General features: G+C 42.2%; 1 protein-coding gene across 2 annotated transcripts in view; it reads right to left on the bottom strand.

The window, feature by feature from the left end:
- Positions 1-10,581, bottom strand: part of LOC123751174 (retinol dehydrogenase 11) — a 170,400-nt gene extending 159,819 nt beyond the window's left edge. For both annotated transcript variants that reach the window (XM_069318235.1, XM_069318234.1), the window contains exon 1: positions 10,339-10,581. The gene's annotated coding sequence lies outside the window, so the exon portion shown is untranslated. The remainder of the gene's footprint in view (positions 1-10,338) is intronic.
- Between the last annotated feature and the right edge of the window lie 473 nt (positions 10,582-11,054).

Here is an 11,054-nt window from a genome sequence, read left to right on the forward strand (position 1 = left end):
GGAATGCTACACTCAGGTGCGCATTCTCGCAGAACCTACAGTGAAACTCCATCTGGGCGGACTGCTTTGTTCTTACCTTAAGCATTTTTTCCACTTCGTCTCTAGACACTTCAATGTGCTATATGTTGTTCTCTGGAATTCTTATTGTGTCTGGTTCTCTGAAGGTTTAATTTTACACAAACACACTTTGGAACTGTTCATTTATTGTTTCACACATTTCGTTTTCATTTTCCGTGAACCTGTTTCCCATTTTCAACCTCTGAATATTATTCTTTACCTGCAATTTGTTTTCTATGATTTTATAGAGTAGGTCTGGTTTTGTTTTATATTTGTCCCCTATCCCTTATTCAAAATTTCTTTCCGCCCTTCTCACTGCCAAGTAATTGTTTCTTGCTTCTTTGTATCACTGGTATGTTTAGGGGTTTGACATCTTCCTATATTGATTCAATCTTTGTGTCTTTTGGTTGAAATTGAAATTGCCCTCTCGCAATTTCTGTTGAACAAATTCTGTTGCTGTTCAGTTCTGTTCAAATCTTGTTCTGCATCTCTGCCTTGGTATAAATGTTGTTGTGCCTTTGTCATATATTTAACATAACTTGACATACATCTCATTTACTTCCTTGCATAAAAGCAAGACTTTTGAGGCAAATTTCTTAAATAATTTTTTAAGTTCCTGAAAAACCTGAAAATAGGTTTTCCACCTGTTTCAACTTCCACATTTTCTTCCAAATTATAATGCATTGCATATTTTTTTCTCAGAAGGACATGGTCACTTTTACCCAAGGGAGGAAGGTACTGAATATCAAATGTCTCTTCCTCTTGTTATTGGGAAGTCGCTCCTACTGCACCTAGGTACCACTGCCCACCCTGGGAGCACCTCAGTCTACCACGGGCTGGAGTTCCTTCCTGCAACTCAGTCTTGCACCCGTGTGAGGGAGGTAAAGCTCAACCCTCCACTGAACCGCATTATTGTAACCAGACTGGGTCGCCAATGTAGAGAGAGGCTACGTGCTTATATATATATTTATATATATATATTTTTTTTTTTTTTTTTTTTTTTTTTTTTTTTTTTTTTTTTTTTTTTTTTTTTTTTTTTTTTTTTTTTTTTCATCAAGTCCCTGTTAATATGGGAGAACACTGTGTCTATGAACTTAAGGCACAACTCTCCTAAACACGAGAGTGAAGTATACAACTTTAGAACACTTTCCCACCAGGAGACTCGAACCCTAGCCAGCACAGAAGCCTTCCAGCAACTGGCATAACAGATACGCCTTAACCCGCTCCACCACCTGCTCAGACCCTTAAAAGAGATGGTAATTTCGGAGTATTTAAATACCACAAAGATCACCACCTCCCAAGAGCACTAGAGCAAGTGAGGGGTCATTTATACGTTTATTTCATCAAGTCCCTGTTAATATGGGAGAACACTGTGTCTATGAACTTAAGGCACAACTCTCCTAAACACGAGAGTGAAGTATACAACTTTAGAACACTTTCCCACCAGGAGACTCGAACCCTAGCCAGCACAGAAGCCTTCCAGCAACTGGCATAACAGATACGCCTTAACCCGCTCCACCACCTGCTCAGACCCTTAAAAGAGATGGTAATTTCGGAGTATTTAAATACCACAAAGATCACCACCTCCCAAGAGCACTAGAGCAAGTGAGGGGTCATTTATACGTTTATTTCATCAAGTCCCTGTTAATATGGGAGAACACTGTGTCTATGAACTTAAGGCACAACTCTCCTAAACACGAGAGTGAAGTATACAACTTTAGAACACTTTCCCACCAGGAGACTCGAACCCTAGCCAGCACAGAAGCCTTCCAGCAACTGGCATAACAGATACGCCTTAACCCGCTCCACCACCTGCTCAGACCCTTAAAAGAGATGGTAATTTCGGAGTATTTAAATACCACAAAGATCACCACCTCCCAAGAGCACTAGAGCAAGTGAGGGGTCATTTATACGTTTATTTCATCAAGTCCCTGTTAATATGGGAGAACACTGTGTCTATGAACTTAAGGCACAACTCTCCTAAACACGAGAGTGAAGTATACAACTTTAGAACACTTTCCCACCAGGAGACTCGAACCCTAGCCAGCACAGAAGCCTTCCAGCAACTGGCATAACAGGTACGCCTTAACCCGCTCCACCACCTGCTCAGACCCTTAAAAGAGATGGTAATTTCGGAGTATTTAAATACCACAAAGATCACCACCTCCCAAGAGCACTAGAGCAAGTGAGGGGTCATTTATACGTTTATTTCATCAAGTCCCTGTTTATACGTTTAGGAGAGTTGTGCCTTAAGTTCATAGACATATATATTCTTATATATTATATGTATATACACTTATATATATATTCTCTGGCATAAGTTATCATATTAATGTCACATAAAAGAAATCATCAACGACACAATAAATTCTTCAATAATTCCAGGTGCCTGCACACACCACGTATATAAATATCGTGAGAGCTCTGTACAGCCTCACTCTACACAACTGTGCCTTACTGTGACATAGACATAAGTGAGCCTTGCTCACGACATGAAAGATACTCTGGCTAAAAATATAGCTGACTAAAGGGGAATTGGGAGGGAAACTAGAATCACCTACTTCCACCTCACTGATGTGGACTCGCCCTCCGGTGAGAGTTGAATTGTAGCTCCTGGTCCCAGCTCTCGCCTCGTTGTAGGGAACGCCCCCACACACACACTGATGCGTTCTCCAGGAACCCAATCAACGTCCCCAAATAAACGCGTCGTCTCCGTGCTCTGTTCTCCGCATGGTCCATGCTCCTCCGCAACGTCTTGCAGGGTTGGAGTCGGTCTCCCGGCCGTCGACTTCTCCTCACAACTACGGCTGCCAACCTACTTCTCGGCTGCAGTCGTCCTGATTCCCAATTAGTTTTCTTCTTTCACTGCTTCCCGGTGGATTGGCCCAGCCGCTACGTCGTCTCTGTGAAGCTATCATACGCCCCAGACGTCACTGTCTAGACTTCACCTGCACAGCACCTGTCCCTGGAGCACTTGTTGCTCAATATTCCGTCGATTCCCTCTTCAGTCCAGCAAATAAACAAGGAAAGACCTCACAGCGTACTTGCAGACAACGGGTGACGCGTAAAATTCACGGGAGCTGAGTACAACTGTCAAATCTGACAATACCAACCTTCGCACATCAGTCCACCTTGACGTGTCAAGTCAGACTGATGGCGCCACCGCGGCGCGATGACCGGACCCCCCTTCCTTTGTGACGTCATACTTGCCAGGGGCGGTTTTCATTGGCCCCCTGTGCCACGTCACTGCCAGTGACCAATCTGGTGCCACTGACGTCACACAGTTTTGGCGGCAAAACAGAGGGGCCAGCGCCATATTGGCATCCAAAAGGGCCTATACCACAGGCCAAAACACTTTTCTGTTACGAATTTCTCGCCAACGCGAGTACACTACACACTCCCACATATATCAAACTGACGCCCGCGACGTAGAGAACGCTCGGGTAAAGTGGACATGACTCTTACGGCAGGCGTAGGAGAAATATAAGGGGGGGAACACCGTCACAATATATATATATATATATATATATATATATATATATATATATATATATATATATATATATATATATATATATATATATATATATATATATATATATATATATATATATATATATATATATATATATATATTATTAAATATGACTGAAAAAGTAAGAATAATAATTCTAACACAAATTTTCTCAATCTTTCGTACATTTCTTTTCACTGTTGGTGGTAATTCAAAAATCAATTCTCCAAAATTCATTTTTATTTCTAGTCTGACGCGACACTTGAGCGCGTTTCGTAAAGCTTATTACATTTTCAAAGACTTTAGTTTAAACATACACAACTGAATAGAACTTACACATCTCCGATTTGTTTATATCTACATTTGAGTGAGGTGAATGGGGTGAGGTGGTATTTAATAAGGTATTAATTTCATCAACACATGACAGAACACGAAACAATGGGTATTGAATAGAAGTGATTGTAGAAAGCATATTGGTCCATATTTCTTGATGCTTCTATACTGGAGCGGAGTCTTGAGGAGGGTAGAATATAGTTGTGCATTAATTGGCTGTTGATTGCAGGTGTTGACTTCTTGATGTGTAGTGCCTCGCAAACGTCAAGCCGCCTGCTATCGCTGTATCTATCGATGATTTCTGTGTTGTTTACTAGGATTTCTCTGGCGATGGTTTGGTTGTGGGAAGAGATTATATGTTCCTTAATGGAGCCCTGTTGCTTATGCATCGTTAAACGCCTAGAAAGAGATGTTTTTGTCTTGCCTATATACTGGGTTTTTTGGAGCTTACAGTCCCCAAGAGGGCATTTGAAGGCATAGACGACGTTGGTCTCTTTTAAAGCGTTCTGTTTTGTGTCTGGAGAGTTTCTCATGAGTAGGCTGGCCGTTTTTCTGGTTTTATAGTAAATCGTCAGTTGTATCCTCTGATTTTTGTATGTAGGGATAACGTTTCTATTAACAATATCTTTCAGGACCCTTTCCTCCGTTTTATGAACTGTGGAAAAGAAATTCCTGTAAAATAGTCTAATAGGGGGTATAGGTGTTGTGTTGGTTGTCTCTTCAGAGGTTGCATGGCGTTTCACTTTCCTTCTTATGATGTCTTCGACGAAACCATTGGAGAAGCCGTTGTTGACTAGGACCTGCCTTACTCTACAGAGTTCTTCATCGACTTGCTTCCATTCTGAGCTGTGGCTGAGAGCATGGTCGACATATGCGTTAACAACACTCCTCTTGAACCTATCTGGGCAGTCGCTTTTGGCATTTAGGCACATTCCTATGTTCGTTTCCTCAGTGTAGACTGCACTGTGGAAACCTCCGTTCTTTTCCATGACTGTTACATCTAGAAAGGGCAGCTTCCCATCCTTTTCCTTCTCGTAAGTGAAACGCAGCACGGAACTCTGCTCAAATGCCTCTTTCAGCTCCTGCAGATGTCTGACATCAGGTACCTGTGTAAAAATGTCGTCAACATACCTGCAGTATATGGCCGGTTTCAAGTTCATGTCGACTAAGACTTTTTGCTCGATGGTACCCAAGTAGAAGTTTGCAAACAGGACACCTAGGGGAGAACCCATGGCGACCCCATCTACTTGCTTATACATGTGCCCATCCGGGCTCAAGAAGGGTGCCTCTTTAGTACAAGCTTGGAGTAGTTTCCTTAGGATATTTTCTGGTATGTCAAGAGGAGTACAGGCTGGATCACGATACACTCTGTCGGCTATCATCCCGATTGTCTTGTCCACTGGTACGTTGGTGAACAGCGATTCTACGTCCAACGAGGCTCTTATTCCTGTGGCCCGTGTGCCCCGCAGTAAGTCAACAGATTCCTTTGGTGACTTCATGCTGAAGGCGCAAGGGACATAAGGAGTCAGCAGGCCGTTGAGTCGCTTCGCTAGTCTGTACGTGGGTGTGGTTATCTGGCTAATGATTGGCCGAAGTGGATTTCCAGGCTTGTGTGTCTTGACATTTCCATACGCATATCCAGGTTTATATTCCCCTGGGGAATATAAACCTGGATATGCAAATGGAAATGTCAAGACACACAAGCCTGGAAACCCACTTCGGCCAATCATACCCACGCCCACGTACAGACTAGCGAAGTGCCTCAATGGCCTGCTGACTCCTTATGTCCCTTGCGCCTTCAACCTGAAGTCGCCAAAGGAATCTGTTGACTTACTGCGGGGCACACGGGCCACAGGAATAAGAGCCTCGTTGGACGTAGAATCGCTGTTTACCAACGTACCTGTGGACGAGACAATCGGGATGATAGCCGACAGAGTGTATCGTGATCCAGCCTGTACTCCTCTTGACATACCAGAAAATATCCTAAGGAAACTACTCCAAGCTTGTACTAAAGAGGCACCCTTCTTGAGCCCGGATGGGCACATGTATAAGCAAGTAGATGGGGTCGCCATGGGTTCTCCCCTAGGTGTCCTGTTTGCAAACTTCTACATGGGTACTATCGAGCAAAAAGTCTTAGTCGACATGAACTTGAAACCGGCCATATACTACAGGTATGTTGACGACATTTTTACACAGGTACCTGATGACAGACATCTGCAGGAGCTGAAGGAGGCATTTGAGCAGAGTTCCGTGCTGCGTTTCACTTACGAGATGGAAAAGGATGGGAAGCTGCCCTTTCTAGATGTAACAGTCATGGAAAAGAACGGAGGTTTCCACACTGCAGTCTACACTAAGGAAACGAACATAGGAATGTGCCTAAATGCCAAAAGCGACTGTCAAGATAGGTACAAGAGGAGTGTTGTTAACGCATATGTCGACCGTGCTCTCAGCTACAGCTCAGAATGGAAGCAAGTCGACGAAGAACTCTGTAGGGTAAGGCAGGTCCTAGTCAACAACGGCTTCTCCAATGGTTTCGTCGAACACATCATATGAAGGAAAGTGAAACGACATGCAACCTCTGAAGAGACAACTAACACAACACCTATATCCCCTATTAGACTATTTTACAGGAACTTCTTTTCCACAGTTCATGAAACGGAGGAAAGAGTCCTGAAAGATATTGTTAATAGAAACGTTATCCCTACAGACAAAAATCAGAGGATACAACTGACGATTTACTATAAAACCAGAAAAACGGCCAGCCTACTCATGAGAAACTCTCCAGACACAAAGCAGAACGCTTTAAAAGAGACCAACGTCGTCTATGCCTTCAAATGCCCTCTTGGGGACTGTAAGCTCCAAAAAAAACAGTATATAGGCAAGACAACAACATCTCTTTCTAGGCGTTTAACGATGCATAAGCAACAGGGCTCCATTAAGGAACATATAATCTCTTCCCACAACCAAACCATCGCCAGAGAAATCCTAGTAAACAACACAGAAATCATCGATAGATACAGCGATAGCAGGCGGCTTGACGTTTGCGAGGCACTACACATCAAGAAGTCAACACCAGCAATCAACAGCCAATTAATGCACAACTATATTCTACCCACCTCAAGACTCCGCTACAATATAAAAGCATCAAGAAATATGGACCAATAGGCTTTCTACAATCACTTCTATTCAATACCCATTGTTTCGTGTTCTGTCTTGTGTTAATGAAATTAATACCTTATTAAATACCACCTCACCCCATTCACCTCACTCAAATGTAGATATAAACAAATCGGAGATGTGTAAGTTCTATTCAGTTGTGTATGTTTAAACTAAAGTCGCGTCACGTCGCAACACAAAAGAAGGTCACTACCAAAGATACCTTACAAGCAGAACTTATTGCAGAAGGAGGAAAGAATCGAGGCAATTACAGAAGCACCATACTGTCCCCCAAGCTCAAAGCGGCAGCTAAAAGCCTTCGTGAGAACAAGGAGATAGTTGTCAGGAGAGGTGACAAGTCGCCAATATATGTCATTCTTAAAAAAGACGAATATCTGGCGAAAATGAACCTCATACTCTCTGACCAAACTAAGTTCCAAAGGGTAACGAAAGACACTACAGCCGAATTGAAAGCAAAGGTCAACAAACTGATCGAAACTGTGAACGCCAAGAAATCCGGACTCCACCTGCCAAAGATCATTGGGGAATATAAACCTGGATATGCATATGGAAATGTCAAGACACACAAGCCTGGAAACCCACTTCGGCCAATCATTAGCCAGATACCCACACCCACGTACAGACTGGCGAAGCGACTCAACGGCCTGCTGACTCCTTATGTTCCTTGCGCCTTCAGCCTGAAGTCTCCAAAGGAATTTGTTGACTTACTGCGGGGCACACGGGCCACAGGGATAAGAGCCTCGTTGGACGTAGAATCGCTGTTTACCAACGTACCTGTGGACGAGACAATCGGGATGATAGCCGACAGAGTGTATCGTGATCCAGCCTGTACTCCTCTTGACATACCAGAAAATATTCTGAGGAAACTACTCCAAGCTTGTACTAAAGAGGCACCCTTCTTGAGCCCGGATGGGCACATGTATAAGCAAGTAGATGGGGTCGCCATGGGTTCTCCCCTAGGTGTCCTGTTTGCAAACTTCTGCATGGGTACCATGGAGCAAAAAGTCTTAGTCGACATGAACTTGAAACCGGCCATATACTGCAGGTATGTTGACGACATTTTTACACAGGTACCTGATGTCAGACATCTGCAGGAGCTGAAGGAGGCATTTGAGCAGAGTTCCGTTCTGCGTTTCACTTACGAGATGGAAAAGGATGGGAAGCTGCCCTTTCTAGATGTAACAGTCATGGAAAAGAGCGGAGGTTTCCACACTGCAGTCTACACTAAGGAAACGAACATAGGAATGTGCCTAAATGCCAACAGCGACTGCCCAGACAGGTACAAGAGGAGTGTTGTTAACGCATATGTCGACCGTGCTCTCAGCCACCGCTCAGAATGGAAGCAAGTCGACGAAGAACTCTGTAGGGTAAGGCAGGTCCTAGTCAACAACGGCTTCTCAAATTTTTTCGTCGAACACATCATAAGAAGGAAAGTGAAACGCCATGCAACCTCTGAAGAGACAACTAACACAACACCTATACCCCCTATTAGACTATTTTACAGGAACTTCTTTTCCACAGTTCATAAAACGGAGGAGGATACAACTGACGATTTACTATAAAACCAGAAAAACGGCCAGCCTACTCATGAGAAACTCTCCAGACACAAAGCAGAACGCTTTAAAAGAGACCAACGTCGTCTATGCCTTCAAATGCCCACTTGGGGACTGTAAGCTCCAAAAAACCCAGTATATAGGCAAGACAACAACATCTTTTTCAAGGCGTTTAACGATGCATAAGCAACAGGGCTCCATTAAGGAACATATAATCTCTTCCCACAACCAAACCATCGCCAGAGAAATCCTAGTAAACAACACAGAAATCATCGATAGATACAGCGATAGCAGACGGCTTGACGTTTGCGAGGCACTGCACATTAAGAAGTCAACACCAGCAATCAACAGCCAATTAATGCACAACTATATTCAACCCACCTCAAGACTCCGCTCCAATATAGAAGCATCAAGAAATATGGACCAATAGGATTTCTACAATCACTTCCATTTCAATACCCATTGTTTCGTGTTCTGTCTTGTGTTGATGAAATTAATACCCTATTAAATACCACCTCACCCCATCCACCTCACTCAAATGTAGATATAAACAAATCGGAGATATGTAAGTTCTATTCAGTTGTGTATGTGTAAAGTCTTTGAAAATGTAATAAGTTTTACGAAACGCGCTCAAGTGTCGTGTCAGACTAGAAATATTAATGAATTTTGGAGAATTGATTTTTGAATTACCTCCAACAGTGAAAAGAAATGTATGAAAGATTGAGAAAATTCGTGTTAGAATTATTAATCTTACTTTTTCGGCCATATTTAATAAAATATGTCTACAGGAAAGACTGCTACCAAAATATACTAACAATATACTAACATATATATATATATATATATATATATATATATATATGCGAACAAGCCTGAATGGTCCCCAGGACAATATGCAACTGAAAACTCACACCCCAGAAGTGACTCGAACCCATACTCCCAGAAGCAACGCAACTGGTATGTACAAGACGCCTTAATCCACTTGACCATCACGACCGGACATAAAGAGGTGATAGCCGAGGCTATTTGTGTTCCTCACGTGTGCCCCAAAGAATGAGGTGATTTGGTAAAATGCTATGCCCAAGATTACTATCCGAGTGCCGGCGGTGGGGTGGTTCAAATAGCCTCGGCTATCACCTCATTATGTCCGGTCGTGATGGTCAAGTGGATTAAGGCGTCTTGTACATACCAGTTGCGTTGCTTCTGGGAGTATGGGTTCGAGTTACTTCTGGGGTGTGAGTTTTCAGTTATATATATATATATATATATATATATATATATATATATATATATATACATACATATATATATATATATATATATATATATATATATATATATATATATATATATATATATATATAAAACAATAAAAAAAATACAATAAAATAAGCAGCAAAACAAAGAACTCATACTGAAAAACAATTCATAATAAGAATATAGGAACGGGGAGGGGGAAACGGCTGAAGGCTTATTGGCCCACACAAGGCAGCTGCTATATATAACTACCCAATCCCCACTCATATACATGTCCAACCCATGCTTGAAAACATCAAACGGCCCCACCTTAACACTGTCTAACCCTGAAAATTACAAGGAAATATTAATGGTAACTAATAAGTTTAGAGGCAATTAAAATAATTCCTATATACTGATTGACCTAATTCAGTTAATTTATATAAAACAAATTATATTTGGACTCACCGGTTGTGTTTTCGGTTATAAAGGAAGAGTAAGGAGCAAGGCCACACCTCTCACAGAGAGTAAGGAGCACGGCCACACCTCTCACAGACAGTAAGGAGCACTGCCACACCACTCACAGACAGTAAGGAGCACGACCACACCTCTCACAGAGAGTAAGGAGCACGACCACACCTCTCACAGACAGTAAGGAGCACTGCCACACCTCTCACAGACAGTAAGGAGCACGGCCACACCTCTTACAGATAACGCAACTACTGAGACCAGTCACAATGACTCGGCTGAGTGCCCGAGGCAGCAATGCCAGTTAGTCCTTCTGTTCTTTTTGTTACATTGTTTCTATGCATATTTTATAATGGAACTTCTAGGGATCTTAAAATATAAAACGATAACATTTAACACCAAATGTACTCCTTCAAGCGACCGTGTTTAGAGGTTTAAATGAACGGCATAAAATGTAAATATATATTATTGAATGTATGCATGTTACTTATTCATATATAGGTGTTTGTTTGTATATATGTATTTATAGTCACAAGTAATTATCAAAAGGCGGCATGAAGCAGGGGAAGACTATGAAGTACCATCAATGACACTGGATATTCAAAGGAGATAACTATATCCGAGAGAAATGATTACCTAAGGATTCTATCGACGAACAAATAACCACAAGGCAGATCCGGAAAACAGGACACTACCGTATTGAAAATCGGTCTACA

Source organism: Procambarus clarkii, chromosome 90 (genome assembly GCF_040958095.1).
Source record: "Procambarus clarkii isolate CNS0578487 chromosome 90, FALCON_Pclarkii_2.0, whole genome shotgun sequence".
In the NCBI taxonomy this organism is placed as follows: domain Eukaryota; kingdom Metazoa; phylum Arthropoda; class Malacostraca; order Decapoda; family Cambaridae; genus Procambarus; species Procambarus clarkii.